This window comes from Eriocheir sinensis, chromosome 19 (assembly GCF_024679095.1).
Source record: "Eriocheir sinensis breed Jianghai 21 chromosome 19, ASM2467909v1, whole genome shotgun sequence".
NCBI classification, from domain to species: Eukaryota; Metazoa; Arthropoda; class Malacostraca; order Decapoda; family Varunidae; genus Eriocheir; species Eriocheir sinensis.
In genome coordinates, this window is record NC_066527.1 from 5406273 (window position 1) to 5426229 (window position 19957).

The following is a 19957-nucleotide window of genomic DNA, read 5'->3' on the forward strand; positions in this document are numbered from 1 at the left end:
GAGACTTGAAGTTTCAAGGCTTTCGTCTCCTCGTGCAATGAATCAGGAGCCATCGTCAAAATCTCCAACGACTTCGCCAAGATTACTGCATCATCAGCAAAAATAAGGTCAGTGACCCTGATATTACCAATGGATGCTCCACAATGACTTTGGTCCACAACTCTGCCTAGTACCTAGTCCATACAAGTGTTGAAGTGATGGGGCAAGGACACAGACCTGCCTCACTTCCGTATTCACGGGAAAGAAACTGGACAAGTCCCCCCCCCCCCCACACACACACACAGTTCACAGCACTCACAGTCCCAGAATACAGGACAGTCAGCAAACCAACAGCCCTTGCAGGAATCCCGCGGAGTCGCAGGAGATACCAGAGTGCCTCGTGATGTACTGAGTCAAACTCGTGATGCACGAGTCAAGCATAAATAGTTGATCATAAAATACAAGTTTTCTTCCATCCCAGAGGAGTGACGCTTATGAAGGAAACACTTAAGAAAGCGAAGAGGAGGGGCCGTTACAAAGGCAATCCCCCGAACTGCACTGAACTAAACTGAATGTATAATGAACTCAGCACGGTGTGGTACTATAGTTGAGGGCCACGCTTAACTTGTATGGAGTATGCATCTCACGTGTGGGGGGGCTCCACATACACAGCTCTCTTGAACAGAGTGGAGTCTAAAGCGGGGTCCACACTATGGGTTACCAGGGCGGGAATCAGGCGGACTGACGAGGGGGTAAGGGGGGTGAGCGTCCACACTATAATAAACGACAGGCGAGGCACGACTGGTGAGCAGCCCGCGCTCGTTATTCTCCTCCATGAGTGATGGGAAGGCGCGGCGAGAATGACCCCTCTCGCTATTAATAGAGAATTGGGTGTCGCGCGCTGGGTCACCCACCAAATACCTCTCGCTCGGCGCTCGCTACCCCTCCGCGTAGCCCTGCCCACTTTACCATATATGGGAATTGTGTGGAACCAAAGACAGAATTCCGGACTTGGTCACGCGTAGTGTGAATGCCTCTTAAGGCTCTTCGTCTCATCAAATCCCCTCCTCTTACTGATAGTCTTCTACCTCTGAAATTCCGCGGCTATGTTGTCTCTCTTTCTATCTTCTATGGATATTTTCACGCTGACTGCTCTTCTGAACTTGCTAACTGCATCTCTCCTGCCTCCCACGGCCTCGTCGCACACGCCTTTCTACTCAAGCTCCTCCCTTTACTGTCCAAATCCCTTACGCACGAGTTAACCAGCATCTTCACTCTTTCATCCCTCACGCTGTTAACTCTGGAACAATCTTCCTTCATTTGTATTTCCTCCTGCCTACGACTTGAACTCTTTCAAGAGGAGAGTATCAGGACACCTCTCCTCCCAAAATTAACCTCTCTTTCGGCCACTCCTCTGAATGCTTTTTTATAGGAAAAGTGAGTAGCGGGCTTTTTTTCATTATTCTTTCCATTTTTTTGCCCTTGAGCTTTTTCCTTTGTTGTATAAAAAATAAAAAAAAATAAAAAACCCTGCCTGGTCGCTCTGCTGTGCTCATGTGTTGGCCATTCCAGCCTGCTCATTCTACCCCAGCTAAGGTTAATCTCTCTTTCTGGTTTCTGTCTGATATTAGTGCACTGCATCTACCCTAATTAAGTAAATATCTAGTTGTCAGGGTTGGAAAAGATCATGATTTAAAAAAAAAACGATTTATTTGATTTAAATCGGATTTTTTTTTATTTTAATCGATTTTTTTATTTAAAAGATTTTTAATTATTATTATTATTATTATTATTATTATTATTATTATTATTATTATTATTATCATTATTATTTTTTTTTTTCTTACGTCTTTGCCTGAAGCACCGGTAGGTTTTCCTCAGGGGCTTGATGGTCGGCCCAAGCCCGTCATGGCACAGGCAATTTTTATAGTGGCGCCATTTATTCTTGGCTCATGCTGCCCCCCGGAACTCATTCTTGATTCACTTGGACGGTTTCTTCTAGAGTTCGGGTTAATGGGTGATCTTCAGGACAGCATGTGGGTAGTCTTTGGCCACTTGGCGGTGACTGAAAAATTCCAGGTGGTAGCGTGGGGATTCGAACCCGCGTCGTCCATGGTGCGGTGAATGCAGGACCCGAACGCTAACCACTCAGTCACCGCCTACCCAAATGTTTGTTTCCACTGGTTATTTGTGTCAGTCTTATGAGGCTATTTTCTCGTATTAAACTTGGCCAATGTTAAATGAAACAATAGTTTAATATACATTATCCAAGATGAGTTTTTCACATAAAAATCATAAGTAAGACTAATACTTTTATTTTTGTATGCTTTTGAATAATTTTCTTGTAAGAGATGGCAATAATTCACAGGTGCCTGACAGGATCAGTACAGGACAAGTAGACTTGATACTTTTCCTTTACAACTGCTTCACATGTTCTTCCTTCTTCCTTATATATATATATATATATATATATATATATATATATATATATATATATATATATATATATATATATATATATGCATTTTTTTCTTTTTTACGTGTACGCCTATAGCGCAGGTAGGCTTGCGTGAGGGACCTGGACGGTAGTCGGCTCCAGCCCGTCAATGGCGCAGGCGAGTGTTTATAGTGGCGCCATCTTCTTCTGGCTCATGCTGCCCCTCCGGAACGCGTTCTTGATTCACTTGGACGGTTTCCTCTAGAGTCCGGGTTGATGGGTGGTTTTCAGGACAGCATGTGGGTAGTTTTAACCCAGGATGAGAGACATATTAGGATAAATCGCTAAGCACTTGTTTTTCCCACAATGCACCGCGCTCGTGACGTCACATGTAAACAGAGACGTCACTGGAGACCCACACGTGTGGCCGCGGCGCCACTGGATTGAAGTTTCTTTCTGTGAACAATGACAAGGTGTGCTGTTTACGGCTGTAATAACAATAACAGGTGTAAGAAGTTAGGAAAGCTTCCGTTTTCCGAAGACAAAGTCCTTAGTTACGTAGTGGATTCATGCGTGCATGTGGTCGTAAAGATAAGTTAAATCCAGATACTGCCAGAGTTTGTTCAAGTCATTTCAAGGCGACAGACTACACACAGCACTACATTATCAAGAGGAAGCTGATCAAAAAGTCTCCACAGGCAACAAGATCACTTAAGGCCGATGCTGTAGCTTCCCTTTTTCTCCCAAAACAGGAAAATGATCCAGGTAAGCAATATGACCCACATCGCTGTAGTGCAGTTTTTTTCTTATTTTACGTTATTTAGGGGGTATTTAACTATGTAGAAGTCATATAAAGGACTAAGGAAGGTTGGTATTGTCTTAAATAGGTGAAAACAAGAGTAAATAACGAGGAATCAACAAAAATAATAAACCATTCTGAGAGGAGTTGTATCTTAATTAATTATTGTCACGGTTTTCTCTGTGCTTAATTTGTTATTGTAATCATCAATGAGAACTACCACCAAGTCCTAATGACAGTTATTTGGAACTAAAACCTGAACCAAAAAAGATACAGGAAAAGTGTAATGACGTGAAAAGTTAGGTAGACACATGGAGGAATGTTAGATGTAAGGCAATGGAAGGGCGAGACATGAAATGCGTAGGCTATAATGCGTCCTAGGGATGAATGTATAAGAGTGACATGTTAATGAATAAGTACAGTAGAAACCTTAATAATCCCTCTTAATGGAGAAATAAAGGGACCAGGTAGGAACCATTGAGCTAGTAAGTACATCATTTTTTACATATTTTTGTTATAACTATTTACATTGGTAATTCTAGGTTATAATGTATAAATAAGGCATGTACATTAACATATGTGTACATCAAATATTTAATAATCTCTCATAATGGAGAAATAGGAGGAAAAATGGAGCTAGGCTGGAGTCACAATCGGTGTGCTCCTTTTTTTGTACGTGCCGTGCTGGGTTGTTACAATATGTCCCAGACTTTATGAAGGTAAATACCCGAAAAGATCCAAGCAGAAGCTAGGTGTGGCTTTAGCAGTTGTTAACCAGCTTAAGGGGGGATCCTCGTTTCAGAAAAACTTTTTTATTATTGCCATTAGAAACTTCCCGTTTTCTAGTATTGAAGATCATGAAAAGAAATGGGTTTGCCATAAGTTTCATAGATATCTGATTATTTTTTTTTTTTTTAAATATTTTTGTTAAATTTTTGGGGTTTTTTTAAAGTTTTAATATCTCTCTTCTAAATACTTGCAGAACATTTTACTTGGCATTTTCTGAAAGTATGATGTATATGGAAACTTTTCATCTTATTTTATTTTCCGTAATTTGTTTATTTTCAAAAGTATGAATAAATAAGTAAAAATATCACATTTTTAAAGAAACTTTATTTTCAAACGCATGTACTTTATAGAAGATCAACAAAAAACTTCATTTTATAAGATTAAATTATTCTTTTATGTCCCACTAACTGAGAACTGAAAAGAAAATAAGAATTGATGTAAGTGGTGATGAGATATTTCCAATCAGATATCAGTAACTCACTAAAAAACAACATTTTGAGAAAATCGCGTTTAAAGATTTTACATGTAAATTTCACATAGAAATATTAATCCTACAGTTTTTTTGCACATATAACATTTTTTCCAGAATTTTATAAGGAACATAAAGCAGTCATTGTTTTGTTTGGAAACGAAAAAAATATATGGTAAATGTTGATGTCTTTGGTGGTCACTCTACGGTTCCTTAAAATTTTCCTCCACCATATCCCTCCACTTTTTCATCCTTGCTTATCTTAGATCTTTTCCTCCTTGGAAGGGATATTTCCATTGACTTTTGGAGTCTTTTCTTTTCTAGTTTGACCTCGGTTCCAGATTCTGATGTCCTCCAAAGATTTCATGGAGCAAGGAACTTTCAATGTATCCTTTGTTATGTTCCAAGACGGTCATGTGGAAAGCAAACATAGTTGTTTGAGCACCATGGAACTTGGTTTTCAAGCATCTTTTCCACAGTTTGCTATGGAAGGATTCATTTTTGTTTTGCGTTCTCCCTTTTAAACATCGTGAGAGAAGAGTAGGTTGTGTCAAGTCTATATATACACCAAGCACAAGTTTCAGTTCACTCTCTGAAAGGTCAAGTTTTATTTTCATATTTTTATGAGAGGGTGGTGGTCTCTTCTCAGCCAAGGCTTTCTTATAAAAACACCAAGAATCCACCCCTTCTGGACATCTGCTATGTTTTGGAATTTCATCTGTGCTTGTCAGATGGAAAACTGCGCGCCACTCACGCCGAGTCAGTCCCGCATGGCAGCAGCAGCCTCTCGCTCCACCCAAACTGTCATACTGCAGTATGTAATAAAAAACATACTTCAATGGTCTAAATAACGTATAAACAATAAATATATGACCACTCATATGGCAACAGTACGCACTCAGCTGCCTCGTGGGGGTGGGATTTAACAGCGCTGAGACCTTTAAAATTTAAAGTTCTCGTACGGCTGGCGCGGCACTGAACTCTCCGAGCCCGGGACTACTTGAAACCATGAAAACCTAACAATGACAAATTTGAGCCCAAACCATGATTTGAATCGAGGATACCCCCTTAAAAAATATGTGTTGTGTCGAAGATCTATAGAATTCTTGTCTAATATTAATACCACATCATATTAAAACTACGCGTACAATTGTTATCTGTTTCAGAGAACACCACACTTCATATAAGATGTGTAAATCCTTGAATAAAACCAAGATTCGAATGAGATTCTTGCTGGTGAGGGTCTCCAGCACGCGTCACCGCCGTGACGTCATAGAACATGTGACGTCATGGCTGAGTTGATGACGTTTCACTGAACTATCCTTAGTTTAACTCTCATCCTTGGTTTTAACCCACTCGGTGACTGAAAAATCCGAGGTGATAGCGTGGGGATTCGAACCCGCGTCGTCCATCACGCGGTGAATGTGGGCCCAGCACGCTACCACTCATATATATATATATATATATATATATATATATATATATATATATATATATATATATATATATATATATATATATATATATATATATATATATATATATATATATATATATATATATATATATATATATATATATATATATATATATATATATATATATATATATATATATATATATATATATATATATATATATATATATATATATATAAATATATATATATATATATATATATATATATATATATATATATATATATATATATATATATATATATATATATCTATATATATATCTATATATATATATATATATATATATATATTATATATATAGCTCTATATATATCTATATATTTTTTTTTTTTTTACATTACAGCCTCTATTGCCGGTAGGCTTCTTCCGGTGATCCTGATGGTCGGTCCAAGGCTTCTTTCCGGTAGGTCCTGATGGTCGGCCCAGCCTGTTCTGGCGCAGGCGAGTGTTTATAGTGGCGCCATCTTGCATTGGCTCATGCTGCCTCCCAGAGCTCATCTTTGATCCTAGAATCTAGAGTCCGGGTTGATAGGTGGTCTTCTGGACAGCATGTGGGTAGTTTTAAGCCACTCGGCGGCGGCTGCTGAAAATCCCAGCTTGGTGGCACCGGGGATTGAACTCATATATATATATATATATATATATATATATATATATATATATATATATATATATATATATATATATATATATATATATATATATATATATATATATATATATATATATATATATATATATATATATATATATATATATATATATATATATATATATATATATATATATATATATATATATATATATATATATATATATATATATATATATATATATATATATATATATATATATATATATATATATATATATATGTGTGTGTGTGTGTGTGTGTGTGTGTGTGTAATGAACCTTCTTATCCAAGTATTTTTGGACATATTGTTACTCGCCGCAATCATCCTCTATTGAACAGTTCTCCTGTCCTCTCTCTGACACCCTCTGTAACACCTTAACCACTTCTACCCAGTATCGACTTCTAGCCCATTAATTATGTGACTCCTTCAGTTCCTTAATTCTAAATGCTAAAGTCACCCATCGAAATAAAAGAAAATGGAGCACACAAGATACATCTACACCAGTGGTCAGGCGAAGACTGGTGGGCCCGAACTCCCCGTCCCCGAAGGCCCCGAGCCCGAAGCCCCGAACATGGCGGGCCAGCAGAACGCGGCCCATTGCTGCCACAACAATACCCAACATATCGTACAACTAGCAGGGTTGTTTTGATTTAAATCAAGTAATTTAAATCGATTTGAATCAGAGTATAAAAAATCATGATTAAAATCAAAATTAAATATAGCCTACTGTATTTAAAATAATTTAAGTATTATATCGTTACACCACCCGCACACCTTTTTTTTTTTTCTTTTTTTTGGTATTTCGTTGGGGATATACCCCCAATGGAGGAAGGCGGAGCATGCCGCGCAACCCCCCAGACGGCCGGGAGAGAGATACCCAATTCTATCAAGGAGGAGACCCAACAACGGGGCTGAGGGTGTCGGAAAGAGCCCACCTTTACACCCCCATGGTAACTGATAGGTCTCGAACCCAGACGCCCCAGGCACAACGCCGAAGCGCAAGGCCGAGACTCTACCACGGGACCACGGGAGCCCCCCAACCCGCACACCTCACTCCAAGCACGGGCAGGCGGTGTGCCTCAACCCCAGACCCAGGGCTGCCGTGGAAATTCGTCTGCTATACGGAAGCAGACGACGCTCTACGGACATGACGTCAGCGACGGAAAAAAATTCCGTTTCCTCTTCATTTCCTTATAAATGCTAAATAAACCTTTTTTATTAAGAATATTAGTTCTTATGATTTTCCCACAATATTACAGATACATGCAGCTACATGAATGTGCAATATTTTGCTGATAATCAGCAAAAATGACGTCGTCATTTACGTAGACGAGGTATCGTCAGCTACGGAAATCATTCCTTCGACCACTTTAGCTATATTCTTCACTGGAGTAAGAGTTCATTAAGGTAAGAAATATAAACTTTAGCGCTTTCTACTTTAGTGTTAGTAATAGTATTTGTCACAAGTAAATAATAGCTGCAAATTTAATGGACGTACATAATTGTAAAAGTTGGTTAAGTCGTCGATCATTGCCATATTCCGTTTTCTAGTTTTTAAAAGAAGACGTGTTAGAATGGTAGACTAACTTTTTTCAGTGTTTATGTGTTGAAGTGCTGTTATGGCTCTCAATTTATTACACACTAGTGAAGAGGAGAGTAGTGAGGACGAAAATCAAATAAATAATGTACCAATTGAAGAGCTTTTCCATACAGAGGATGTACAGCCACTTAATATTATAAATCCAGAATCACAAGAGACTGACTCAGAGAATGATGACAGTGAGGATCATAGCGAATACTATATCAATAATAATGAGGAAAACACTGACAATGTAGACTTTTTCAGTGATAATTGTGAAAGTAACGAAGGGAATCCTATAATCATCTCAGAATCGGATTCATCACACGGCGAGCAGTGTGACAGCGACAGCTCCGACAACTGTTTAAGGCCCTTTAAAAGGAGGAAATATTAGGTAAAATTTTTCATTTACATAATTTATATTATGCTATTATCATTTATCTTATTAGGGAAAGAGTTAGCGGTAATCTAATATTCATCTGTTTACATTAGTATATGGTCCAATAGTACTATTTATAGCCGTTTTCTTTCTCATCTAATGTTTAGAGAACGGCGGAAACCCAGATACGGAAAAACGGCAGCCCTGCCCCAGACCACCACACAACGGGCCGTGAACAACCCAGAACAGCAAGACACACCTCGCCGCCACTCCACAGGGGCGCCAACACACCACGAGCGGGCAAGCCAGGGCAAAAAGGCTCACAGTGCAGATTTTCCACTTTACTTAACAGCTCCAACACGTATAGAACACTGGTTTACAAGGCACAGTAACTCCCATTACTCAGATGGGCACAGACGCAGCACAGGGCTCACAAAAGCGGGCAAGGCACACAGAAGCGGGCAGGGCACACAGGCAGCGGCACACGTCCCTCGTCTCTCACAGCTCGGACCAAGGAGACTATAGAACAGGAGAGGGGGCCTCTATGGAAGACCGTGGGCGGGTGGTGGTGTATGTCGGTTGCAACAGATGGCGCAGGAGCAGCGTTGTTTACGTCCAGGCGCCTCCCCCCCTCCAGACCCACCCCAAGCCCCCAGTACCCATCAGCAGTGTTGCTACATGGGATCAAGCAGCAAATGTTGCTACTTTTTGTCTTCAATCTGGTTATTTCCCATTTTAAATAAAAAAATAAAGGTAGATAAATATTAAAATGAACAGTAGGAACTATATATATATTTACTAGGTAGATATAGCCTGACTGCATGCCATGAGTAATCCTATTATTGTTATATTATTATACCGCAATTATATTACTTTCTCTGCATTTGTGGGAGGCTACCAGTTGTTAGATGTGTTTTATGTGTTTAACCTTTCTGTATACATACTGGAATGAACCAAGGTTGTAGCCTTACTGCCGTTCTGTTTTTCTTCCAAACTCATTGTTTTAGCACGCACGCTGACTTCCATCAGTAATGATTTACATTGAATCATTGGTTTGTAGGGGGAAAGAGTGGGTAGATATAATTATCTCCATCTAACGTATATTGGTTATTAGCGCTATTCGCAGCAATATCTTTCTCTGCTCCGATTGCAACGCTGCCTCGTTCAAAAATCATAACACCGCCGCGGCCGCCACGTTTACCAGCCGGAGTCTCAAATCATGTCCCTTTGTGGTGATAAAGAGGACACAGCCTGGTGTGAAGCTACATTTATTACGGAAGGATGCCAGCCGGGGTAAGTGATATATATAAATTATGATAATGTGGAAATTCTAATCATTTTCACGCTGACAGTTGTTCTGAATTTGCTAACTGCATGCCTCCCCTCCTCCCGCGGCAAGAGGCCAAATGGCCTACACACGGCAGCTCCAGATTCCTCCCCATTACCACCTGTCAGCCTCGTCCATGTAGCTATCCAGTCTACTCTTAAAACAAGCTATCGTCCCTGCACTCACTATGTGATTGCTGAGTCTATTCCATTCCCCCACCACCCTATTACTAAACCAATGCCTGCCCATTTCCCTCCTAAATCTACACTTTTCAAATTTAAGTCAATTACTGCATGTTCTATCTTGCCAAACATCTTATGCAAAAGTTAACCAGCATCTCCACTCATCCCTTACACTGATAAACTCTGGAACAACCTTCCATCGTCTGCATTTCCTCCTGCCTATAATTTGACCTTCAAGAAGAGTGTATCAAGACTCTACTTTTGTCTGTTTGGGAGTGGTGAGTAGTGGGGCTTTTTTTCTAGTACGCTTTGTTGCCCTTGAGCTGTCTCCTTTGTTTAAAGAAAATAATAATTAAATAAATAGAAGTTGGTTGCCAATGCTTCCGACACATTTTGGTGCCATATCTACAAGTGGCTGGTGACTGTAAGTATCTCAGCAACCTGCATGCATCTATGCCATTCCTATCACGGTGCATGGAGCAAGCTTCACATAACACTCAGACAGAGACAGTTTAATTATGGTTATATATCAGACTCAGTTTATTGCTCAGTCTATTAGATGCAGTGCTGTTAATATTGTTAGTGGTAATATTAGTACAATTAATGTATTTATTTTAATTAATTTATGAATATTTATTTATTATATTCTTAGTGTTTGAAAATTCCAATACTAGTATTAAGATAAACAATAATATCAGAAATATATTTATACTCATTAATTATTATTGGTTTTCTTATTATTACTTCCTTCAATGTCCTGGCACTTTGACATCTAGTGCTTTTCCGTCTAGCAGCCAAATTTGTGGTCTTTCTGAATGTGTATGCCCTAAGTCTTCATTGGTGTAACTAGCTATATAACATAAAAAACTGCATGTCTCTCCCTTCTCATCCAATTGTCCCCGTACATCCTTTCAGTATCCAAAGAATTTCAATTTACATCTTATAATCACTTAACTAATGCAGTGCAATCCTCATCTCTGTATTTTACCGTTTGGACATACTCTTTCCTTCCATGTTCCACTGTCGTATGTTATTCCACATCTAACACAACCACATCCCAACAGATCCGAACACGTCCGATATCATCCAAGAGAATGTGGCAGCTGAAGGGGAGAGTCCAAGAAAGAGGCCAAGGGTGAAGACATTTAGCCACCCCCTGAAGTACATGGCAGCATCCAACCCTCTTGCTGAGCTGCAGGAATGTGCTCCCCATTGCACTGCATCAGCTCCATGTACTGATTTTGGTATGAATACTTCATCTAGTGTTTGTTGATTGTTGTGTTATTAATCTAATTATGACTTCACAAAATAGACTGTGCAAGTCATTTAACACATGCCCTGCTCAACATTACTTTTAAGTTGTAGAATTCCTTCATATGGATGCTGATTTATGTATCTTGAAATGATTGGATATTGATTGTCTTAACATTTTTTTTGTCCATGATCATTGAACCATGTTACGGTATGTCTTTGGGTGCAGATCCAGGAAATGAGTTTTTGGGGGGGACGTCAGACTTTTTGCGGGTGGAAGGAGCATTAGCATTACCGATTAGCCATTCTCGGCAGTCCTGGTCTTGAAAAACTGGATGAGTGACCTAAATCAATGGGTATAATGGCCTGGACTTTGTGCCAAAGCATTGTTTTAGCCGCAGCGCGCTTTTGAGCTAGTTTTCCTGTATCACTCAGGAACATTGGGGGGGCCCGGGACCCCTGGCCCCTCCTTGGATCCACCAGTGTAGCTACCTGCCGCAAATAATAATCAGCTGTAGTCAACCCTTGCTTTAAAGAACCAATATGGAGGAAGGGGGTGATGTTATATCCAAAAATCTTTTACATCTGAAGTATCCAACCTTTTTGTGTATAATAAACCTTGTTTGTTACATGAACTTAAAGGTTCACAATTTTCATACATGATTCTTTTTTCCTTGTATTTGATGATTAATCCTGACATGTATTTCCATTATCAGTAGGTAATATGTAGTAACAAGAAAATAATACACATTATAACAATGTATATATTATAGCCCAATGAGTGCACGAGATCATTTACCTCATCAGTGACGCCAAGTCCGGGAGTCCTTCCCTAAATTCTTTGCCCAACTTTGTGACACCAAGTATAATAACTAGTTTTAGTGACCATTTGCATCCATTTTTCACTTTGATTAAAAAATTGCCTCTCAACAGGGTGTGAACTTGATGGGGTTGGAGGAAACTAGACTCGGCCATCAAGCTCACCACAATATAGTAAGGAACCTCTTGTTCTCAGTGATAATTTATCCTCTTTAGTTACTATTCCATGTTGCTTTAATCACAACTAATGTGTTGGAAACATTACAGCTTAATAACATACCTCACATCTCTGCATACAAATTGAGTTCAATATTTAACTGTTACACCAGTAGGCTACATATCTTAAAAAAAGGTATGTAAAAAGGTTGACATTTTGAATGATATATTTAAACTCTTTATTATGTTTCTATGGCTGTAGTACCGTTACGATTAGTCGAGTGATCAGCATATGGGTCTTATGTTTTTGATAGCGTAGGTTCAAATTTTGCCATAGGCTGGCAATTGATAGTAACAGTAGTGTCCACAGATACCTACCTGTTTCTTGTTTATCCTGTTCCACTTTAAACCATGACTGGCCAATCTTTAATGAGGTAGCATAACCTTGAAGTGCCACTAACAAACCTTTGTCCGTTCTTCTGATGTGATCCTTTTTTTTTTTTCCCCACCTGCCTATAGCGCCGGTAGGTTTTCTTCAGGGGCCTGGCGGTCAGCCCAGGCCCGTCATGATGCAGGCAATTTTTTTTATAGTGGTGCCATTTAGTATTGGCTCATGCTGCTGCCCAGAACTCATTCTTGATTCACTTGGATGGTTTAGCAGGGCTTAGGTACGACTGACATTGCAGAAACAGGGAATTTTTAGATTTTTAGTGTGTTAACACATTGACAAATGTTTTAGTATGGACTGAACATCAAAGATATATATGGAAAATGGGTGCTTGTAGATCTTGATATTATATCTGTCAAGAGTCTCCAGTTGTATCCTCTCCCCCATTTCCTGAAAATATTACTCTTGTCAGGCAATCTAAGTGAACCCTTCCATCGAAACTGGCATGCAGACATAATGTCAATGCTTAGATTCACTGTCCTTATAGCACTGAAGATAATGCAATTACATGCACATATTTTATTATTTAGAATTGTGATTAATTGTGATTAAATATTTTTTCATGTATTTTCAGACATGAAAAGTGAAAATTGCTGCACACAGCAGTCTGCCGTCTGCGCCAGGAGGCAAGACAGCTCAAAGCCCAGGCTGTTACAACTCCTGGGCAGTTTTTGCCCAAAGCCAGCAGTTTTTTAGATCCAATAGGGATGGATTTTTTTCTGAGGTCAGGTTCAACATGCTGCAAGATGCCAAGATCTAAGCCTAGTAGGAGATATGGGTTACAAGAGAGGAGGTTTGCTCTGGCCTTATACTATCAAAGTCCAAATGCTAATAGATTTCTAAGCACAGTATTTCACTTGAATTCAGTTTCAACACTTCACTCATGACTCAGGGGTATTTCAGTACATGTTGGCTGGAGCGAACAGACTCTGACAGCCCTGCAGCAAAGAACACAGGCTTTGTCAAAAGAAGAGATACTTTGTGGGATTTGCCATTATTGAGTATTACTCTTGTTACAGCAAGAATTTTTTTCCATATACTTTGCCAAATATTGCAAGTAATGCACCATTGTTGGGCTTGCCTGTTATAAATCAGATCTTGTTCAATGAACAAGCTTTGGGTGTCTGCCACTTTCCAGTTGTAACGCAAGGAATCATTTATCTTCCCTGCCAGATATCACATGTAATGCACCATTGTTGGTTTTGCCTGTTATAAATCAGATCTTGTTCAGTTAACAAGCTTTAGGTGTCTGCCACTTTCCAATTGTAATGCAAGGAATCCCCTGCCAGATATCGCATGTAATGTACCATTGTTGGTTTTGCCTGTTATAAATCAGATATTGTTCAGCTCACAAGCTTTGAATATCTGCCATTGTTTATTTCAGGTGTAATGCTTGGAAGCATTTGTTCTCTTCCCTACCCAACAGTATGCAATGCTTTATTGTGGATTTTGCCTGTCATATTTAATCTTGTTCAGGTAACAAGCTTTTGGTGTCTGCCTTACCTAATATGTGCTGCAGTGACACTTGGCTTGGTTTCATAATGTGAAATACAGCATGTAATTTCATCACACTAAGTGTCTATCATCACGTGTCTGGCAACATTAATGTGGCTTCCAGGAGTAATATTGTTTGTATTACAGCATGCAATTTTTTTTCTGCTTTATATGATATACATAATCACATAGGTATTTTTTTTTTTTTTTTTTTTTTTTTTTTTTTTTTTTTTTTTTTTTGACAATGTAATGGCAGTTGATATTCTTGACTAATGCCTCATAAACCTTGTGGAAAATAATGCTTTTTTGAAGGGGGGGGCGGACGACAGAGAGTGGTTTGTTTGGTTGGCCAGTTCAAGGAGTTTCATATCAAATGATTTTATTACATCCAACTTTAATGTGTGCTAAAAACATATATTTTATTACATCCAACTTTAATGTGTGGTTCCTACAATATATGCTATGTTTACTGATGTAGCCTATGAAATACATATCACTCTCTGCCCTGTAATTTGATGTGTCACATACTGCAGCATAACTTTCCTGCTATTTTCTTACACTGAGTTGCCTTTTTTGTCTCATTTGCTTTTATCATATGTGCCTCCGCTGCATAGTTGTGCCTACTGAGCTTAATATCTTCATGACCCTGACACCAAGGTCAGAGCTTGTGAGATCATACCGTGTCCTACATCCCATTTTCACCTCCAGGCTCGGCTGTCTCCCAGGACCACCAAGTTATTGCATTCCATTTAAGACAACTCATGTGTTACCTTCTTGATGTCCTCCATCATGTATTTCAGCATGTTTTATGATGCTTTGCTCTTATATTGATGCGCCTTGCAACATTTTTATACAGTTTTCATTGTATAGAATGCACCATTGTTGGTTTTGCCTGTTATAAATCGGGTCATGTACAGTTAACAAGCTTTGAGTGTCTCCCATTGTTTATTTCTGTTGTAATGCTTAGAAGCTTTTGTTCTCTGCCCTGTCAAGCAGTATGCAATGCTTGCCATTATCTGGCACTTGTACAGTTAGTATGATATTTTTACTCAGCTAAATTTGGGGGCATATGCTGTAGCAGCGCGTGGCCTTGGTGCTCATCTTTGTAACATTGGCCCTTGAGCCTGTGGTGTTAGGGAACCCATTACCCTGGGACACAGGACCAGTGTGACATCCGGGTTACCACAGTTGCAAAGGCATTATAGTAATCTAGCATGCATAGAATGTTGTATGCTTTGCTTGCATTTAAAGCACTGGATATGTTTGCTACACACACATATATATATATATATATATATATATATATATATATATATATATATATATATATATATATATATATATATATATATATATATATATATATATATATATATATAAATAAATTTACACCATATTTTTCCTAAAATAACAATTTGATATAGTGTAGATAATACCTAATAAAACATAAGAACAAATATATTTTCTTTAACCCATTAGTAAATCATTTTACAATAATGAAAAAATAAGTAAAAGGCTGGATAGGTGCTGTGGCAAGTACTTCAAAATAGTAAAGCTACCCTTGAAAAGTGACGTTTTTGGTGGGCTGCAATAGATGGCGCTACTTCCGCACGCCCGAGGATTTACTACATACCACTATCTCTTCGTATATAGTCTCTTTGGCCGCAGCCGCCACGTTTACCAGCCGGAGCCTCAAATCATGTCCCTTTGTGGTGAAAAAGAGGACACAGCCTGGTGTGAAGCTACATTTATTACGGAAGGATGCCAGCCGGGGTAAGTGATATATATAAATAATGATAATGTGGAAATTCTAATCATTTTCACGCTGACAGTTGTTCTGAACTTGCTAACTGCATGCCTCCCCTCCTCCCAAGGCACGAGGCCGAATGGCCTACACACGGCAGCTTCAGATTCCTCCCCATTACCACCTGTCAGCCTCGTCCATGTAGCTATCCAGTCTACTCTTAAAACAAGCTATCGTCCCTGCACTCACTATGTGATTGCTGAGTCTATTCCATTCCCCCACCACCCTATTACTAAACCAATGCCTGCCCATTTCCCTCCTAAATCTGTACTTTTCTAATTTAAGTCAATTACTGCATGTTCTATCTTGCCAAACATCTTATGCAAAAGTTAACCAGCATCTCCACTCATCCCTTACACTGATAAACTCTGGAACAGCCTTCCATTGTCTGCATTTCCTCCTGCCTATAATTTGACCTTCAAGAAGAGTGTATCAAGACTACTTTTGTCTGTTTGGGAGTGGTGAGTAGTGGGGCTTTTTTTCTAGTATGCTTTGTTGCCCTTGAGCTGTCTCCTTTGTTTAAAGAAAATAATAATTAAATAAATGGAAGTTGGCCGCCAATGCTTCCAACACATTTTGGTGCCATATCTACAAGTGGCTGGTGACTGTAAGTATCTCAGCAACCTGCATGCATCTATGCCATTCCTATCATGGTGCATGGAGCAAGCTTCACATAACACTCAGACAGAGACAGTTTAATTATGGTTACATATCAGACTCAGTTTATTGCTCAGTCTATTAGGTGCAGTGCTGTTAATATTGTTAGTGGTAGTATTAGTACAATTAATGTATTTATTTTAATTAATTTATGAATATTTATTTATTATATTCTTAGTGTTTGAAAATTCCAATACTAGTATTAAGATAAACAAAAATATCAGAAATATATTTATACTTATTAATTATTATTGCTTTTCTTATTATTACGTCCTTCAATGTCCTGGCACTTTGACATCTAGTGCTTTTCCGTCTAGCAGCCAAAATTGTGGTCTTTCTGAATGTGTATGCCTTAAGTCTTCATTGGTGTAACTAGCTCTTTAACATAAAAATCTGCATCTCTCTCCCTTCTCACCCAGTTATCCCCGTACATCCTTTCAGTATCCAAAGAATTTTTTCTGTATTTTACCGTGTGGACATACTCTTTCCTTCCATGTTCCACTGTCGTATGTTATTCCACATCTAACACAACCACATCCCAACAGATCCGAACACGTCCGATATCATCCAAGAGAATGTGGCAGCTGAAGGGGGAGAGTCCAAGAAAGAGGCCAAAGGTGAAGACATTTAGCCACCCCCCCTGAAGTACATGGCAGCATTCAACCCTCTTGGTGAGCTGCAGGAATGTGCTTCCCATTGCAGTGCACCAGCTCCATGTATTGATTTTGGTATGAATACTTCATCTAGTGTTTGTTGATTGTTGTGTTATTAATCTAATTATGACTTCACAAAATAGACTGTGCAAGTCACTTAACACATGCCCTGCTCAACATCACTTTTAAGTTGTAGAATTCCTTCATATGGATGCTGCTTTATGTATTCTGAAATGATTGGATATTGATTGTCTTAACATTTTTTTTTGTCCATGATCACTGAACCATGTTACGGTATGTCTTTGGGTGCAGATCCAGGAAATGAGTTTGGGGGGGACGTCAGACTTTTGCGGGTGGAAGGAGCATTAGCATTACCGATTAGCCATTCTCGGCAGTCCTGGTCTTGAAAAACTGGTGGAGTGACCTAAATCAATGGGTGTAACGGCCTGGACTTTGTGCCAAAGCATTGTTTTAGCCGCAGCGCGCTTTTGAGCTAGTTTTCCTGTATCACTCAGGAACATTGGGGGGGCCTGGGCCCCCCTTTGGATCCACCAATGTAGCTATGTCTTATAATATATCTATCCTTTACAGTCTGATGGTGCATCCTTCTAGGTTATCAAGTTTTAGTAGCTACTCATGAGAAGTATTCCTTATAATGATCATTGATTTCCAGATGGTTTGCACTAAAAAAATTTAGTGTCGTGTAACCTGCCGCAAATAATAATCAGCTGTAGTCAACCCTTGCTTTAAAGAACCAATATGGAGGAGGGGGGTGATGTTATATCCAAAAATCTTTTACATCTGAAGTATCCAACCTTTTTGTGTATAATAAACCATGTTTGTTACATGAACTTAAAAGTTTACAATTTCCATACATGATTCTTTTTTCCTTGTATTTGATGATTAATCCTGACATGTATTTCCATTATCAGTAGGTAATATATAGTAACAAGACAATAATACAAATTATAACAATGTATATATTATAGCCCAATGAGTGCACGAGATCATTTACCTCATCAGTGACGCCAAGTCCGGGAGTCCTTCCCTAAATTCTTTGCCCAAATTTGTGACACCAAGTATAATAACTAGTTTTAGTGCCCATTTGCATCCATTTTTCACTTTGATTAAAAAATTGCCTCTCAACAGGGTGTGAACTTGATGGGGTTGGAGGAAACTCGACTCGGCCATCAAGCTCACCACAATTAATATAGTAAGGAACCTCTTCTTCTCAGTGATAATTTATCCTCTTTAGTTACTATTCCATGTTGCTTTAATCACAACTAATCTGTTGGAAACATTACAGCTTAATAACATACTTCACATCTCTGCATACAAATTGAGTTCAATATTTAACTGTTACTCCAGTAGGCTTCATATCTTAAAAAAAACATATGTAAAAAGGTTGAAATTTTGAATGATATATTCAAACTCTTTATTATGTTTCAATGGGTGTAGTACCGTTACGATTAGTCGAGTGATCAGCATATGGGTCTTATGTTTTTGATAGCATAGGTTCAAATTTTGCCATTGGCTGGCAATTGATAGTAACAGTAGTGTCCACAGATATCTACCTGTTTCTTGTTTATCCTGTTCCACTTTAAACCATGACTGGCCAATCTTTGAAGAGGTAGCATAACCTTGAAGTGCCACTAACAAACCTTTGTCCATTCTTCTGATGTGATCCTTTTTTTTTTTCTTTTTTTTTCCACCTGCCTATAGCGCCGGTAGGTTTTCTTCAGGGGCCTGGCGGTCGGCCCAGGCCCGTCATGATGCAGGCATTTTTTTTTATAGTGGTGCCATTTAGTATTGGCTCATGCTGCCGCCCAGAACTCATTCTTGATTCACTTGGATGGTTTAGCAGGGCTTAGGTATGACTAACATTGAAGAAACAGGGAATTTTTAGATTTTTAGTGTGGCAACACATTGACAAATGTTTTAGTATGGACTGAACATCAAAGATATATATGGTAAATGGGTGCTTGTAGATCTTGACATTATATCTGTCAAGAGTCTCCAGTTGTATCCTCTCCCCCATCTCCTGAAAATATTACTCTTGTCAGGCAATCTAAGTGAAGCCTTCCATCGAAGCTGGTGTGCAGACATAATGTCAGTGCTTAGATTCACTTATAGCACTGACAATAATGCAATTACATACACCTATTTTATTATTTAGAATTGTGATTAATTGTGATTAAATATTTTTTCATGTATTTTCAGACATGAAAAGTGAAAATTGCTGCACACAACAGTCTGCCGTCTGCACCGGGAGGCAAGGCAGCTCAAAGCCCAGGCTGTTACAACTCCTGGGCAGTTTTTGCCCAGAGCCAGCAATTTTTTAGATCCAATAGGGATGGATTTTTTCTGAGGTCAGGTTCAACATGCTGCAAGATACCAAGATCTAAGCCCAGTAGAAGATATGGGTTACAAGAGAGGAGGTTTGCTCTGGCCTTATACTATCAAAGTCCAAATGCTAATAGATTTCTGAGCACAGTATTTCACTTGCCTTCAGTTTCAACACTTCACTCATGACTCAGGGGTATTTCAGTAAATGTTGGCTGGAGCAAACAGACTCTGACAGCCCTGCAGCAAAGAGCACAGGCTTTGTCAAAAGAAGAG

The 19957-nt window shown here is 38.9% G+C and overlaps 1 long non-coding RNA gene across 3 annotated transcripts; it reads left to right on the forward strand.

The window, feature by feature from the left end:
* Nucleotides 1–9678: 9678 nt before the first annotated feature.
* On the forward strand, nucleotides 9679–19957 carry LOC127000605 (uncharacterized). 3 transcript variants are annotated; one of them, XR_007754333.1, is made up of 4 exons: nucleotides 9679–9840; nucleotides 17231–17413; nucleotides 18488–18551; nucleotides 19559–19957. It is a non-coding gene; the product is annotated as an uncharacterized LOC127000605 (long non-coding RNA). The 3 variants fall into 3 exon arrangements; XR_007754334.1 differs by lacking the exon at nucleotides 9679–9840 and adding an exon at nucleotides 15897–15997; XR_007754332.1 differs by lacking the exon at nucleotides 9679–9840 and having other exon boundaries at nucleotides 16965–17413.